The sequence below is a fragment of the Tachyglossus aculeatus genome, chromosome 24, assembly GCF_015852505.1.
Source record: "Tachyglossus aculeatus isolate mTacAcu1 chromosome 24, mTacAcu1.pri, whole genome shotgun sequence".
NCBI lineage: Eukaryota > Metazoa > Chordata > Mammalia > Monotremata > Tachyglossidae > Tachyglossus > Tachyglossus aculeatus.
The window spans coordinates 29259390-29277227 of NC_052089.1; the positions used below are offsets into that span (position 1 = coordinate 29259390).

The following is a 17838-nucleotide window of genomic DNA, read 5'->3' on the forward strand; positions in this document are numbered from 1 at the left end:
ACCAATCCGGAGGCTCCGTCGCCCCTCGCGCCAACTCTTGCTCGGCCCCTCCCTCTGATTGGCTCCTCGCCCCCTGGGCGATCGGACGAGCAGGCGTCTCCACCTATCGGAGGAGGGGGCGGTGCTCCCCCTCCCGCCCCCGCCCCGCCCCCAGCCCTGCTCCCGAGCTTTTGTTAGCGGCCTCCCTCCTCGCCCGCCCCATGGCGCTTAATAAGTGCCATTATCATTATTATTATTAGGATGATGATGATGATGATGCTGATGTCCGTCCGGCCGCCAGCGAGGGGGCCCACGGTCACGCGGCGCCCCAAGTCCGAAGGCCCCGCTCCCCCGTCCTCCGCCTCCCATTGGCCGGCCGGCGGCGGAGCGATGGCGCCGGCGGCCAATCGGAGCCCGTTTTCCCACGGTGGTGGGGAGGGCGGGCAGGGGGCGCCCCCCGCCGGCCGCCTGCGGTAACAACACGGCAGCGTGATTGATCTTGGGGCGGGGGGGGGGGGCCCGTCCCGTCCGTCCGTCCCGTCCCCCGCAGGTAAGCGGCCCCTCCCGGGCATCACCTCTAGGGGGCGGGCTCCTCCTCCTCCTCCTCCTCCCCCCCCCCCCCGCCCCGCCCCGCCCCCCTCCCGCGCCCCGCGCGGCCGGCTCCCCCCGGGTCCTAGCTCCGCCCGCCGCCGGCGCCCGCTCCGGCTCCGCATTGTTCCCGCGCCCGGGGGCCGGGGGCGCGCGCGCGCACACACACCACACACACACACCACACACCACACACACACACACACACACACACAGCGGGGGATGCTCAGACGTTGTCACCGAGCCCGGGGGTGGGATGCTGCCCTCGGGGACGGGTGAGTGGGGGGGGGGGGCGGGGGGCGCCTTATTGTCTGTCTGTGTGTGTGTGTGTGTGTGTGTGTGTGTGTGTGTGTGGCGTGTTGGGGGCCGCCGGCGGGGACGGTGCGGGAGGAATTAGTGGGAGGGTCTGGGGGGGGGGGCGTTGGGGGTCTGAGAGCCACGGGGGGGCGCTTACTATAGGGCGGCGGGGGGGGGATGGGGTGTGTGTGTGTGTGTGTGTGTGTGTGTGTGTGTGTGTCTGCGCTCGGCTTTGTGTGCCTGTGGTGTCGAGGAGGTCTGTTCCCGGGGGGAAGGGGCTCTGGATGGGGGGGGGCGGGGGGGAGGGGAGGGAAGGAAGGGCTGTCCTGTTGCTCCCTCCCTCCGTCCCCCCATCCATCCCTCCCTCCCTCCGTCCCTCCCTCCCTCCCTCCATCCCCCCCCCAGTCTCCCACCCCGGATACGGAAAGTTCCCTGTGCCCCTAACTCTCACCGAAGCCCCTAGCAAGGGGGTGGGGGGCGGGGCAGTGGGAGGAAGAGGAGGGGATTTCATGGACGGCCCCCCTCCCTTTTCTCCCTCTCCCCTTCCCTCCTTCCCTTTCCCCCCTCTCTTTCCCCCCTCTTCCCTCCCTCTCCTTTCCCCCCTCCCTTGTCTCCCCTCTCCCTTGTCTCCCCTCTCCCTTTTTTCCCCTCTCCCTTTTTTCCCCTCTCCCTTTTCCCCACTGTCCTTTCCCCCCTCTCCCTTTTCTCCCCACTCCCTTTTCTCCCCTCTCCCTTCCCCCCTTTCCCTTTTCTCCACACTCCCCTCTCACCCCCTTTTCCCCCCTCCTTCCCCCCCACTACCTTCCCCCCTCCCCTTCCCCCCTTTCCCCTTCTCCCTTTCCCCCGTCTCTCTTCCCCCCCTTTCCCCCCTCTCCCTTCCTCCCTCCCTTTCCCCTCTCCCTTTTCTCCCCTCTCCCTTTTCTCCCCTCTCCCTTTTCTCCCCTCTCCCTTTTCCCCCTCTCCCTTTTCCCCCTCCCTTTCCCCCCCCTTTTCCCTCCCCCTCCTTTCCCCCCTCCCTTTTCTCCCCTCTCCCTTTCCCCCCTCTCCCTTTTCCCCCTCTCCCTTTTCTCTCCCTCTTCCTTTCCCCCCTCCCTTTTCCCCCCTCTCCCTTTACCCCTCTCTCCCTTCCCCCTTTTCTCCCCCCCTTCCCCCCTCTCCCTTTCCCCCTTCCCAATCGAAGGGGGCAGGAGAAGGTGAGAAGCTGAGGGCCCTCGAGGGCAGGGTTGGACTGGATTGGGCTGATCAAATCAGGGTAATAATAATAACGATGGTGGTATTGGTTAAGCGCTTACTACGTGCCAAGCACTGTTCTAAGCACTGGGGGAGATACAAGCGTAGGGCTCCTAAGTCTCTGGAGCCTTCCCAGCCAAGATGCCGCCCATTCCCCTGGAGGGACAGACGGCCAGAGGGGCAGGCAGGGGGGAAGAGGCCGCCCCCCCGAGCCTCGAGGGGTGTCTCCCCAAGCCTGGGGCCCGCCGGCCGGCCGGCCGCACCCCTTTGGCCAAGTGGTGGCTCTGGCAGGGCCCAGGCGGCCAGGGGGTGACCCGGGGGCTGCGCTGGCACCCGTGGGCTCCAGCCACAGTCAGGATGTTGGCTTTCAAGGACGTACGCTTTTGCTGCAGTGACAGGCCAACCCTGGCTTGAACCGACCCCACAAAAATCTGTTTTTTCAAGCCAGACAGTTGTTTGGATCCTGAAAATCAGTGGGAGCGTTTCGGTAGAGTGAATTTTCCGCTAAACAAACCCAAAAGCTGGCTCTCCTGGGCCGGCGGGGAGGGGGGAGCAGAAGAGCATTTCCTAGAGACTTTGGGGTGAAGAAAAACCCGCCTCGACTCCTAGGTGTGGGACCTGACCGACCTGGGAAAGGTGGGAGTGAGGGGAGGAGAATTCATTGTGTGGAACATACTTAAAATTCTCTGAACATGTGATGGCTTGTGCTGGGAACAGCCGAGGCAGCAACCAGTAGAGCTTTCCCTACTGGGGATGGACTGGGGACTTTGCAGGCCCGTGGGGCAGGCAGGAGGAGTGGCTGTGGGGATGGTGGCTGGCTGGTGGTGGGAACTGGGGTGATCCTGGGGGATGCTGAGCACAATGGTGGGGCTGGGGGGATGGTGGCGGGAATGGCGGTGAGTCCTCTGAGGTGTGAGGACGGTGGCGGGAAGGGCACTGAGTCCTTTGAGGAGTGAAGATGGGGGTGGGGATGGTGGCGGGAATGGCGGTGAGTCCTCTGAGGTGTGAGGACGGTGACGGTGACTTTTAGACTGTGAGCCCACTGTTGGGTAGGGACCGTCTCTATATGTTGCCAATTTGTACTTCCCAAGCGCTTAGTACAGTGCTCTGCGCATAGTAAGCGCTCAATAAATACGATTGATGATGATGATGACGGTGGCAGGACCGCAGGGGTGGAGGTCACAGTGGTGAGCCCGCCGCGGGGCTGTGAGGACGGTGGCAGGGCCGCGGGGCCTGAGGCGGGGGGTGGTGACGGGCACAGTGGTGAGTCTGGGAAGGTGTGAGGGCGGTGGTGGGGCCTGAGGGCCAGGGGTGGTAGAGGGCAGAGTGGTCAGCCCGTGGGGGCGTGAGGACAGAGGCGGGGCCTCAGGGCCGGAGGCCGGGGCGGCGGAGGGCACGGTGGTGAGCCGGCGGGACTGCGTTAGGCCCGTTGTCTGGAGGCATGGCAAGTCTGCGGGACGTCAGAGGGGCTGTCCGTAGGGTCGGAGGGCCCCGCGGATTACGGAAGCAGCGGCCCAGGAGACCTGCCCCTAGTTGGGCCTCGGGGTCGTCTCCAGCAGATGCTGGTGCCAAAGCTTGTTCGCTGAGCCACCCGAGGTTGCCCACGGACCACCGAGACGACCCCCGCTCCGCTCAGGGGCACAGTGGGGGCCGGCTGCCCCCCTGCCACTCCAGACACCGCCGTGCTGGGGAGCCGGCCGCCCCAGAGAATAGCACCACGCTGTGAGCCCACTGTTGGGTAGGGACTGTCTCTATGTGTTGCCAGCTTGTACTTCCCAAGCACTTAGTACAGTGCTCTGCACACAGTAAGCGCTCAATAAATACGATTGATTGATTGATTGCCCCGGGAGCATCCTGGCCCCCAGACCTGTGTAGCTGGGAAGTCTCCAACCCCTATTAATCCCGGATCCACCACTTGTCTGCTGTGTGACCTTGGGCGAGTCACTTGACTTCTCTGTGCCTCAGTTACCTCATCTGTAAAAGGGGGATTGAGACTGAGCGCCCCACTTGGGACAGAGACTGTGTTCAACCCGATTTGGTTGTATATCCACCCCAGTGCTTAGTACAGTGCCTGGCACATAGTAAGCGCTTAGCCAATACCACTGTTTTTATTAATCTATTATGTGGATCTTCCCTAATTCCTCTTCCTCCCCCCCCCACCCCCAACCACCTTTCAGAAGGCCTGCGCACCATCCCCGCTCCCGCCCCTTCCCCCGCACTCCCCGGAACGGTGTAGTCTGCTATTCCCATGGGGTCCTGGATGTTCAGAGGCAGAGGGCTCCTTCTGGGGATCGGACAGAGCAGGGACCTGGAAGTTGTTCCCACTGTTGGGTCGGGACCGTCTCTATATGTTGCCAACTTGTACTTCCCAAGCGGTTAGTACAGTGCTCTGCACACAGTAAGCGCTCAATAAATACAATTGATGGATTGATTGTTAGAGGGACAGTGTAATCTGATTGAATTGTACTTACCCAGATCTCAGCACAGTGCTTGACACAGAGTTGGAACAGGGCCTGGCCTGGTGAGGCAAACTTTGGTCTTGGCTCTCCTCTCTGCAGTTAAATCTCAACATCTCCCCACTCCTCAACTCCCCGGAGCGCCCCGAGGTGGGACTGCACCCCTCATCTTGGTGGTTTGTTGGGACGGGGAAGGCTTGGAGAGTGGCCCCCAGGCTGCAAATTGGTCCGAGCTTTGCCAGCAGATTTCCCCGGGTCCATGGGTTGGCTTGGGGGTTCCTTGTTGGGCCCTGGGTTCCGTAATCCTCCCTGGGGAGAGGCTTTCAGGTCAGGCGATTAGTTACACCGGGCGACCGGCAAGGAGGTGTGGGATATTTATTTATTTTACTTGTACATATCTATTCTATTTATTTATTTTGTTAGTATGTTTGGTTTTGTTCTCTGTCTCCCCCTTTTAATATAATAATAATAATGGCATTTATTAAGCGCTTACTACATGCAAGGCACTGTTCTAAGCGCTGGGGGTATACAAGGTGATCAGGTTGTCCCACAGGGGGCTCACAATCTTCATCCCCATTTTACAGATGAGGCAACTGAGGCCCAGAGAAGTTAAGTGACTTGCCCAAAGTCACACAGCTGACAAGCGGCAGAGCCAGGACTCAAACCCATGACCTCTGGCTCCAAAGTCTGTGCTCTTTCCACTGAGCCACGCTGTTTCTCTGTTAGACTGTGAACCCACTGTTGGGTAGGGACTGTCTCTATATGTTGCCAACTTGGACTTCCCAAGCGCTTAGTACAGTGCTCTGCACACAGTAAGCGCTCAATAAATGTGATTGATTGATTGATATCTGCGAGGAGAGGTTGTTTCCCCTTCGAGTACCCTGGTTGTACCCAGATAATCCGGTCCTTCCTGCCCACACTTTGCACCTTACCCTTCCGCCCTCACCTTCTTCCACTCACTCCATCCTTCTTCCGTCTTTCCACCATCTCCTCCCTCCGGCTCCCGTGTCCGCGTGGCCGACGCAGCCCTCTCGGGTCAGTCAGGGTGGGAAAGAGACAGAGACAGAGAGATAATTTGTACTTCCCAAGCGCTTAGTACAGTGCTGTGCACACAGTAAGCGCTCAATAAATACGATTGATGATAGAAAGAGAGAGAAAGAAAGAGAGAGGCAGAAGGCCCCAGTACCGCACTCTGCACACGCATAGCTCTCAGTGAGCAGTAACAGGGTGGCTACTGGGGGGATTCTGAAGGAACTATTCTGCGATGGTGGTCCTTACGCTCTCATCATCATCATCATCATCATCATCAATCGTATTTATTGAGCGCTTACTATGTGCAGAGCACTGTACTAAGCGCTTGGGAAGTACAAATTGGCAACATATAGAGACAGTCCCTACCCAACAGTGGGCTCACAGTCTAAAAGGGGGAGACAGAGAACAAAACCAAACATACTAACAAAATAAAATAAAAAGAATAGATATGTACAAGTAAAATAAATAATAAATAAATAGAGTAATAACCTTACACTCTCATCATCATCATCATCAATCGTATTTATTGAGCGCTTACTATGTGCAGAGCACTGTACTAAGCGCTTGGGAAGTACAAATTGGCAACATATAGAGGCAGTCCCTACCCAACAGTGGGCTCACAGTCTAGAAGGGGGAGACAGAGAACAAAAGCAAACATACTAACAAAATAAAATAAAAAGAATAGATATGTACAAGTAAAATAAATAGAGTAATATGTACAAACATCTATACATATATACAGGTGCTGTGGGGAAGGGAAGGAGGTAAGATGGGGGGGATGGAGAGGGGGACGAGGGGAAGAGGAAGGAAGGGGCTCTCGATGCCGAGTTTTCCATTCTTCCCCCTACTTGGACCGTCCCGAGTCACCCCCCACTCAGAGCCTCCCCAAGGTCGAGGGGCTTGACTGGAGCGGTTGGGGTCGCTTCAGGGCCCAGTCCAGCAGCCAGGCCAGGGGTATGACCCAGGGGCCCCCCACGGCGCCCTGCAACGCTCCCCGACTCTGATTACCGGCTGCCCTCTGCCCCCCTTCCTGGCTTCCCTTGCTTGGTCTCGGCTGGATGTGGCAGGGTGAAGCCCCTCTGTCCCATCGCCCTGGCCAATCAATCAATCAATCAATCATATTTATTGAGCGCTTACTATGTGCAGAGCACTGTACTAAGCGCTTGGGAGACAGAGAACAGAACCAAACATACCAACAAAATAAAATAAATAGGATAGAAATGTACAAGTAAAATAAATAAATAAATAGAGTAATAAATATGTACAACCGTATATACATATATACAGGTGCTGTGGGGAAGGGAAGGAGGTAAGATGGGGGGATGGAGAGGGGGACGAGGGGGAGAGGAAGGAAGGGGCTCAGTCTGGGAAGGCCGTCGTGGCAGCTCCTGTGGCTCTGCTCGGTGCTTATCGAACCTGGGCCTGGCAGGGGGAAGGTCATGGGTTCTAATTCATTCATTCAGTCGTATTTATTGAGCGCTTACTGTGTGCAGAGCACTGCACTAAGCGCTTGGGAAGTCCAAGTTGGCAACATCTAGAGACGGTCCCTACCCAACAGCGGGCTCACAGTCTAGAAGGGGGAGACAGACAACGAAACAAAGCGTATCAATCAATCAGTTGTATTTATTGAGCGCTTACTGTGTGCAGAGCACTGTACTAAGCGCTTGGGAAGTACAAGTTGGCAACGTATAGAGACAGTCCCTACCCAACAGTGGGCTCACAGTCTAAAAGAATGTTAACAAATTAAAATAAGTAGAATAAATATGTACAAATAAAATAAATAGAGTAATAAATCCGTACAAACATATATACATATGCCACTTGTCTGTTCTGTGGCCTTGAGCAACTCACCTAAATTCTCTGTGTCTCAGTTCCCTCATCTGTGAAATGGGGATTAAGACTGCGAGCCTCACCTGGGACAAAGACAGTGTCCAACCCAATTTGCTTGTATCCACCCCAGTGCTTACTACAGTGCCTGGCACAGAGTAAGAACTTAACAGATGCCACAATTATTATCCTTAGAGTTACCTACCAGGAGGCGGAAATGGAAAAGAGGGGTCCAGCTCAGGCTTTCGGTTGGGACCTTGACATCTCCCCGCTGGTTGTGGGGGAGTCTTGGTAGAGGGGGCGGGGGCGGGGGTGGTCATGATCCTGGCGGGGTCCAAGGCCTGGTGAGTGACTGTAGGGTCCTTGAGCTCGGGCCTTGCTGGGTGGCCCTGTCCTCCACCCAGTTCTGACCTAGGACAGGAAGCAGCGTGGCTCAGTGGAAAGAGCCCGGGCTTTGGAGTCAGTGGTCATGGGTTCAAATCCTAGCTTCACCACTTGTCAGCTGTGTGACTTTGGTCAAGTCACTTCACTTCTCTGTGCCTCAGTTACCTCATCTGTCAAATGGGGATTAAGACTGTGAGCCCCCCGTGGGACAACCTGATCACCTTGTAACCTCCCCAGCGCTTAGAACAGTGCTTTGCACGTAGTAAGCGCTTAATAAATGCCATCCTTATTATTATTATTATCTGGCCTTCTGGCCAGCAGACTGGTCCACAGCGGCTCCGTTCTGGGCAGGGGTCTGGCCCCTCGGGGTGGGGAGGATGCTGGCCGGGTGTCCTACCTGTCAGTTAAACATATTTATTGAGCACTTACTGTGTGCAGAGCATTGTACCAAGAGCCAGGGAGAGTACAGTGTAACAATACAACAGACATATTCCCTGCCCATAATGAGCTTACATTCTAGAGGTCTCACCCACCCCTACCTCCGCCCCTCAGGGCCACTACTCTGTGTGGATTGTCCCGTGGTCTACATTGGGAGCGGGATTCCGGCCCCCACACCCCATCCCCGACTCCAGCTGGAGGTACCCTGGCCTCTGCCCCCGGGGTTTCTCCTTCCCACAGGCCTCAGGGAGCTGACAGCAGCTTGACGGATGTAACTGCCCAACCTTGCCTGCCCATCACCCTAACTTGCGGAAAGACCCACCTCCACCTCCCTTCCCTCTCCCCCCACCGCTCCCGTGACTTTGTGCTCGGCTAGTGAGCCCCCCCCATGCCCGGGGATCCGAGCATCGGAACAGAGCGGGGGGGATGCCAGCACCCCTGGCCCTTTCCGGTCCCCCGGGCCTCCCGTGGCCCCAACCCCCGGGGATCTGTTTTGTTTGGATCGAGAGGCACCTGGTTGGCATAAAATTAGCTTCACCAGCTGCCTGTCGGCTTGCAGGTGGGTGTGCCCCTCCTGAGTGTCAGCGCCCGTTCGGCATCACCGTCTGCTCAGTCGCTGCCACCCTCGCTCACCAGCTGCCGGCAACACGGCACGTCCGGGCCCCAGCGGTCTGGGGGGCAGGGCGGCGAGTGAGCGGACGAGCAATCCCTGCTGACCACCCACTGCGGGCAGAGGGGAGAGTTATGGGCGGGAAATGGTCTCTGCTGGGTCTCTGGGCGGGTCAGGGATGGAGAGAGGAGAGTCAGGGTTGTTGGATAATCTGTGCTCCTTCACTGGGCAGGGTCAGAGATGGAGAGGGAAGACTCCGGGGCGTTGGATGATCCGTGCTGGGCCACTGGGGAAGGGTCAGGGGTGGAGAAGGGAGAGTCAGGGATGTTGGATAATTTGTGCTGGGGGTCACTGGGGGAGAGTCAAGAATGGAAAGGCAAGAGTCAGAGGGGTTGGATAGTCCGGGCTGGGTCATCGGGGGAGCCAGGAGGTCGTGGGGGTCCCAGGAACCAGTCCAGTTTCTTGATGTGCCCACACAAACCGACATGTCATTTGAGTCTGGGTACACAGTGGGCAGTTGGGGATGCAAAAAAGATTCAGGGAGCAGAGCGTGCCTGGGACCGCCACAGCCAGGGGAGAGAACCCCTCAGCCCCGGGCCCCCTCCCACTGACCTCTGGCAGTGACCCAGCTGAGGGTTCCGGTTGGCGGGGAGGACGGGCAGAGCCCCGAGGAGTTTCCATCTGGTACCTGGTGCCTGGTGCTCCCATGGCAACAGGACCCTGCCGAGCGGGTGCGCGTGGGTTTGCTGAGCCCCATCCACTGAGTCAGAACAGGGAGGAGAACCATTAATCAATGCCAGGAATGAGCAAGTTGCCACTCCTGGCCTGGGATGGGTAGGGGGGCACCCCCCCCCCCACTCTCTCTCTCTCTCTCTCTCTCTCTCTCTGTCCCTTCCCTTGAGGAATTGCCCATCCGATGGGGTGACAGGATGAGCACACACACTATGCCGGGTGCTGGAGGAGGGACAGAGAGGAGATATGATCCTTGCTCTCCAGGGCAAGAGGAGCCAGCACACGAAATCATACTTGGCCCCCAAGGGTGGGCCAGAGGAGGGGGAGACATAGTCCCTGCTCCCAAACAACTGCCAGTCTCGTGGGGAGACAGTACACAGGCGCAGAGGGTCAGGGGCTTGGCTGGGGGAACAGAGGGGAGGGAGGAGGTTCACTCAATCATTCAATCCTATTTATTGAGTGCTTACTCTGTGCTGAGCACTGTACTAAGTGCTTGGGAGAGACACATTCCCTGCCCACAAGGAGCTTACAGTCCAAAGAGAGGGAGGTGACCCCTTCTCTAGGGGCTGCCAGTTTGGTGGGAGAGACAGGATTCTCTCTCTCCCTCTCCCTCTCTCTCTCTCTCTCTCTCTCTCTCTCTCACACACACACACACACACACACACACACACACACACACACACTCTCTCTCTCTCTCTCATACACACTTGCTCACTATGAGCTGGGCACTGGTAGGGGGACAGAGGATGGATAAAAAGATGGAGCCCCTGCCCGCAAAGGGCTGCCAGTTTCATAGAAGAGACAAGAGCCTCTCTCTCTCTCTCTCTCTCTCTCTCTCACACACACACACACACACACACTCTCTCTCTCTCTCGCTCTCTCTCGCACTCACTCTGTGCCGGGTGCTGGTGAGGGACAGAGGATGGAGGGGAAGACATGGTCTCTCCCCTCGAGGGGCTGCCAGTGTGATGGGGAGACAGGATACACTCTCTCTCACTTGTGTGTGTTCTCTCTCTCTCTCTCTCTCTCTCTCTCTCTCTCTCTCTCTCTCTCTCTCGCTCTGGGGATGGGAGGGACCGAGGATGGAGGAGGAGCAGGGGACTTGGTCCCTGCCCTCGAAAACTTGCCAGTAGGGCGGGAGAGGCCTGTGTGGCCGGGCTATTCCCGAGGTTGGGGGGCTGGGAAGGGCGAGGGGCCGCTCAGCCAGGTGATCGGGCAGATGGGAATTTCTCTCAGCAAGCGGGCGCTCCCCTGCTCAGTGGTTGAGGGTGCGAGGACCAGGAGACGATCCCTGTGGATGTGACCGCCCCGGCTCCCTCCTTCCCGTTTCACCTGCTGAGACTGGTAGGTGTGGGGAGCCTTGCTTGGTCTCCCCCTGAAGGGTGTGGGGCCTGGCGAACAGTGGGGGACTCTGTGAGCGGGGCCTGGCATTCTGGGGTGCGTGGGCGGTGCCCTGGCGTCCCATCAACGCCCTTAGCAAGTGTATGGATCTGCCCAGGTGCTGGAAACAATGGAAATTGTCATTTCGCTCTGAGGATTATTTATTGCAAAGAAGCTTGCGGTGAAGGGGTTGGTGTGAGAAGGTTCCCTGGTGCCTTGAACACACAGGAGATCTCCGCTGCCTGCCCGTGGGCCTTCGTCTCATGGACCGGTCACCGTCCATGGGCGTCCCAGTGGCCTCCGCCAGGCCTCACTGACCCTCCCAGTTCATCTGGCCATGAGGGAACGGGACCAGCGCTTCCCTAAATCTCTGTTCACTCCCAGTTGTCCCTGAGGCCCGTGGCTGGGCATGTGGCTGGATCTGAAGCGCTCAGTACAGTGCTCTGCACACAGTAAGTGCTCAATAAATACGATTGAGTGAATGAATCTGGAGGTCTGGGGGTGTCTGAGCCCATGAGGAGCAGCATAGGGAGTCAGAAGGACCTGGGTTCTAGTCCTGGCTCCTCCACTTGTCTGCTGTGTGACCCTGGGCAAGTCACTTCACTTCTTTGGGCCTTAGTGCCACATCTGTCAGCTGGGTGACTTGGGGCAAATCACGTCTCCATGCCTCGGTTCTCTCATCCGGGAAATGGGGATGAGGACTGCGAGCCCCACGGGGGACAAGCCCGATCACCTTGTACCTCCCCCGGCGCTTAGAACGGCGCTTGGCACATAGTGAGAGCTTCACAAATACCATTATTATTATTATTATTAAAGCGATTGGCCCAAGATTCATTCCGTCGTATTTATTGAGCGCTTACTGGGTGCAGAGCACTGTAGTAAGCGCTTGGGAAGGAGAGGTCGGCAACATCTAGAGACGGTCCCGACCCAACAGCGGGCTCACCGTCTAGAATGGGGAGACGGACGACAGAACAAAACAAGTAGACAGGTGTCACCAAAATAAATATTTTATTTATTTTATTTATACATATTTATCCTATTTATTTTATTTGGTTAATATGTTTTGTTTTGTTGTCGCGCTTACCATAGTAAGCGCTTACCAAATGCCATTATTATTATTATTATTATTATTATTATTATTATTATTCTGTGGGTCTCCCCAGCGCTTAGAACAGTGTTTTGCACATAGTAAGCGCTTACCAAATGCCATTATTATTATTATTATTATTCTGTGGGCCTCCCCAGCGCTTAGAACAGTGCTTTGCACATAGTAAGAGCTTACCAAATTCTATTATTATTATTATTATAATTCTGTGGGCCTCCCCAGTGCTTAGAACAGTGCTTTGCATGTAGTAAGTGCTTAACAAATGCCATTATTATTATTATCTGTAAAAATGGGAATTAAGAGTGTGCGCCCCATGTGTCTGACCTGATTGACTTTTTTATATACTCTAGTGCTTAGCACATAGTTAGTGCTTAGGAAGTACCAAAATAGTAATAATTACTATTATCCAATACTTACCTGGGTAGTTTTCTCACATACCCATCCACATAATCCATAGTATTTGTTGAGCACTTGGGAGAGTACAGTATAACAGGGTTGGTAGACATGTTCCCCTCCCACAACGAGCGTACATTCTAGAAGGGAAACATTCATTATTATAAACACACACACACACACACGTACACGTACACACACACACGCACACACACACATGCATGCACACAAACCCCCATACGCCTACAGAGAAAATTTCACCCACCTTGTTGCTGCCTGTAGCCCAAGAAATTCAAGCGTCATGGTGCCGTGGATAGAGCACAGGCCTGAGAATCAGGAGGTCATGGTTTCTAATCCCGGTCTCACCGCTTGTCTGCTGTGTGGCTTCACTTCTCTGTGCCTCAGTTACCTCATCTGTAAAATGGGTATTAAGATTGTGAGCCCCGTGCGGGACAGGAACTATGTTCAACCTGATTTGCATGTATCCGCCCCAGCGCTGAGTACAGTGCCTGGCACATAGTAAACGCTTAGCAAAAACCATCCTTTTTATTATTATTATTATAATTCAACCAATGGTGTTTATTGAGCACTTATTGTGTGCAGAGCACTGTACTAAGCACTTGGGAAAGTACAATGCAGCAGAATTGGTGTAAGTTACAGTTTGCATTGTGTTGGGGGGACATAGATTAGGGTCAGGGCTCTGCTTGGAGTTCGGGTCCTGCTCCCTGTCAAGCGCTTAGTACAGTGCTCTGCACATAGTAAGCGCTCAATAAATACGATTGATTGATTGTTTGCCTTTCGTCCTGAACCTTTGGAGAAAACTCTTTTGGCCCCAACTCTCCTGGTTTAATCTGATCTGCTGGTAGTGTTGGGGACTTTGCTATCCAGTTTAGTTGTGTAGACAGCAAGTGGTTTGGGGTTTCAGGAGCGTTATTTGAGTCCCTACCGTGTGCAGAGCACTGTGCTAAACGCTTGTGAGAGTACAGTCGAACAGTTGGCGTGCACGATCCTTACCCACAGGGTGTTTACAGTCTAGAAGGGAAGACCTATCTTCAAATGATAGGTTCAGAGAGAAGCAGCGTGGCTCAGTGGAATAGAGCCCGGGCTTTGGAGTCGGAGGTCATGGGTTCAAATCCCGTCTCTGCCAATTGTCAGCTGTGTGACTTTGGGCAAGTCACTTCACTTCTCTGGGCCTCAGTTTCCTCATCTGGAAAAGGGGGATGAAGACTGTGAACCCCACGTGGGACAACTGGATCACCTTGTAACCTCCCCAGCACTTAGAACAGTGCTTTGCACATAGTAAGTGCTTAATAAATGCCATTATTATTATTATTATTATTAAATGAATTATGGATATGGACGTAAGTGCTGTGAGGCTGAGAGTGAGGTGAATATTGCCGAATTGTACCTTCCAAGTGCCTAGCACAGTGCTCTGCACACAGTAAGCGCTCAATAAATATGATTGAATGAATGAATGAATATCAAGTGCTACAGAATACAGATCCAAGTGCACAAGTGACACAGAAGGAAGAGGAAGTAAGGATTAGTGCAGTGCTCTGCACATAGTAAGTGCTCAATAAATATGTTAGGCCTTCCCAGACTGAGCCCCCTTTTTTCTCTCTCCTTCCCCTCCCCACAGCACCTGTATATATGTTTGTAGAGATTTTTTTACTCTATTTACTCTACTTGTACGTATTTACTATTCTATTTATTTTGTCAGTGCTGTGCATCTAGCTCTACTTCTATTTATTCTGATGACTTGACACCTGACCACATGTTTTGTTTTGTCGTCTGTCTCCCCCTTCTAGACTGTGAGCCCGCTGTTGGGTAGGGACTGTCTCTATATGTTGCCAACTTGTACTTCCCAAGCGCTTAGTCCAGTGCTGTGCACACAGTAAGCGCTCAATAAATACGACTGAATGAATGATTGAATGAATAAGGGGATTGAGGGCTTAGTGAGGGAAGATCTCTTGCAAGAGATGTGATGTTAATAAGGTTTTAATGGTGGGGAGCGTGGAGGTCTTTCGTATATGAAGGGGGAGGGAGTTCCAAGGCAAAGGGAGGATACGAGCGAGGGGTGGGTGGCGAGATCGAGGCACCGCGAGGAGGTTGGCATTAGAGGAGCCAAGCGGGTGGGTTGGGTTTTAGAAGATCAGTGAGCTAAGGCAGTTGCTGATTGAGTGCTTTAAAGCTGATGGTGATTCTCTGCAGCCATCCTTCCGCGGGTGACTTGTCTGTGCCTCAGTTACCTTACCTGTGAAAGGGGCTTAAAGGCACCTGTCCTCCCTACCCCTTAGATCGCGACCCTCATGTGGGGCAGGGATGGTGTCCAATATGATTACCGTGTATCTGCCCTAGCATTTAGCACAGTGCTTGACCCATATTGATTGATAGATTGATTAAGACTGTGAGCCTCACCTGGGACAAAGACAGTGTCCAACCCAATTTGCTTGTATCCACCCCAGTGCTTACTACAGTGCCTGGCACAGAGTAAGAACTTAACAGATGCCACAATTATTATCCTTAGAGTTACCTACCAGGAGGCGGAAATGGAAAAGAGGGGTCCAGCTCAGGCTTTCGGTTGGGACCTTGACATCTCCCCGCTGGTTGTGGGGGAGTCTTGGTAGAGGGGGCGGGGGCGGGGGCAGGTGTCATGATCCTGGCGGGGTCCAAAGTCTGGTGAGTGACTGTAGGGTCCTTGAGCTCGGGCCTTGCTGGGTGGCCCTGTCCTCCACCCAGTTCTGACCTAGGACGGGAAGCAGCGTGGTTCAGTGGAAAGAGCCCGGGCTTTGGAGTCAGTGGTCGTGGGTTCAAATCCTGACTTTGCCACTTGTCAGCTGTGTGACTTTGGTCAAATCACTTCACTTCTCTGTGCCTCAGTTACCTCATCTATCAAATGGGGATTAAGACTGTGAGCCCCCCGTGGGACAACCTGATCACCTTGTAACCTCCCCAGCGCTTAGAACAGTGCTTTGCACATAGTAAGCGCTTAATAAATGCCATCCTTATTATTATTATAGGAAGTGCTCAACACATACCACAGTTGTTACTATTCTTATTATTCATGGAGAGTTCAGTCTGTTCCCATGTCTGAGAAGCAGCGTGGCTTAGTAGAAAGAGCACGGGCGTAGGAGTCAGAGGACGTGGGTTCTCATCCCGGGTCCACCACTTGTCTGCTGTGTGACCTTGGGCAAGCCACTTTGCTTCTCTGTACCTCACTTACCTCATCTGTAAAATGGGATGAAGACTGTTAGCCCCAGGTGGGACAACATGATAACCTTGTATCTACCCCAGCACTAGGGATTGTCTCTCTTTATTGCTGTATTGTACTTTCCAAGCGCTTAGTACAGTGCTGGGCACACAGTAAGAGCTCAATAAATGCGATTGAATGAATGAATGAGCAGTGCTTGGCACATAGTAAGTGCTTAACAAATACCATAATTATTTAGTTCTTGTCTGAGGGCAAGGATCAGGCCTGAGAGCACTGTGAGCCTAATAATAATAATAATAATAATAATGGTATTTGTTAAGCGCTTACTATGTGCAAAGCACTGTTCTAAGCGCTGGGAGAGGATACAAGGTGATGAGTTTGTCCCATGTCGGGCTCACAGTCATCATCCCCATTTTACAGATGAGGTAACTGAGGCTCAGAGGAGTTAAGTGACTTGCCCAAGGTCACACAGCAGACATGTGGCGGAGCCGGGATTTGAACCCATGACCTCTGACTCCAAAGCCCGGGCTCTTTCCACTGAGCCATGCTGCTTCCCTGGACTTGCCTATGGTCACACAGCAGGCAAGTGGAGGAGCCAGTATTAGAACCCACAACCTCCCAACTCCCTCCAAAATAATTCCCTGTTGAATTGATCCCCTTCTGCCACACATTCACAGGCTCTTAATGCTAGCACAACGTTAGAAGCCATGTGGCTCAGTGGAAAGAGCCCGGGCTGGGTAGTCAGAGGTCATGGGTTCGAATCCTGTCTCTGCCGCTTGTCACCTATGTGACTTTGGGCAAGTCACTTCACTTCTCTGGGCCTCAGTTACCTCATCGGCAGAATGGGGGGAGCACCTTGGGGGTGGGTTGGGGGGAACCGGGAGCCACGGGTTGGTGTGGGGAAGGGCCGGGAGCTTGGGAGGGGCCCTTTGGGGAGCAGACTCGGGGGGACCGGAGGGGGGGGCTGGGGAGAGACCGGGACCTGGGGACAGGGTTTGGGGGGGAGGTGGGGTGGTAGCAGGAGGGAAGCCAGGGAGCAGGATGCACATCAGGCAGAAACTCCTCACCCTGGGCTTCCAGGCTGTCCATCCCCTCGCCCCCTCCTACCTCACCTCCCTTCTCTCCTTCTCCAGCCCAGCCTGCACCCTCCGCTCCTCCGCCGCTAATCTCCTCACCGTACCTCGTTCTTGCCCGTCCCGCCATCGACCCCCGGCCCACGTCATCCCCCGGGCCCGGAATGCCCCCAATCCCTCTGCCCATCCGCCAAGCTCGCTCTCTTCCTCCCTTCAAGGCCCTACTGAGAGCTCACCTCCTCCAGGAGGCCTTCCCAGACTGAGCCCCTTCCTTCCTCTCCCCCTCGTCCCCCTCTCCATCCCCCCCATCTTACCTCCTTCCCTTCCCCACAGCACCTGTATATATGTATATATGTTTGTACATATTTATTACTCTATTTATTTTACTTGTACATATCTATTCTATTGATTTTATTTTGTTAGTATGTTTGGTTTTGTTCTCTGTCTCCCCCTTTTAGACTGTGAGCCCACTGTTGGGTAGGGACTGTCTCTAGATGTTGCCAATTTGTACTTCCCGAGCGCTTAGTACAGTGCTCTGCACACAGTAAGCGCTCAGTAAATACGATTGATGATGATGGGAAATTTGGCGTAGGTTCGAGAGCGGCCAACGACCCGGGTTAGTTGTGCGGGTTGAGTGTGTTGAGGGCGATGGTGCTCGGGGCAGGACGCGGGGGAGAGGCTGCAGTTCAGCGGGAAGGACCGGTTGGGCGGCCTGGGATGGATTCCCGCTGCCCTGCGTCCCAGAGCCGGAGCTGTCACCGAGGGAGACGGGAAGCCCGGGACAGGCCGGTGCCGGAGAGCCCCCTCCACCCCTCTCTCCTGCATCCCCCTCACCTTCCGGGGCCGTGGAAGGATTGGATCCTGGGGAGACAGGCTGGGCTGGGGCCCGGAATTGTAATAATAATAATAATAATAATTATGGTTTGGGGCAAGGGCTTACTGTGTGCCAGGCACTGTACTGAGCGCTGGGGTGGATGCAAGTAAATCGGGTTGGACGGAGCCCTTCTCCTATGTGGGGCTCACGGTCTCAATCCCCATTTTCATAAAGATGGTATTTGTTAATCAGTCGTATTTATTGAGTGCTTACTGTGTGCAGAGCACTG

At 54.8% G+C, this 17838-nt stretch overlaps 1 protein-coding gene across 1 annotated transcript in view; it reads left to right on the forward strand.

The window, feature by feature from the left end:
* The first annotated feature begins 761 nt into the window (after nt 1-761).
* TIAM1 (TIAM Rac1 associated GEF 1) overlaps nt 762-17838 on the forward strand; it is a 94398-nt gene continuing 77321 nt past the window's right edge. Inside the window, exon 1 of the mRNA XM_038766188.1 lies at nt 762-842. The gene's annotated coding sequence lies outside the window, so the exon portion shown is untranslated. The remainder of the gene's footprint in view (nt 843-17838) is intronic.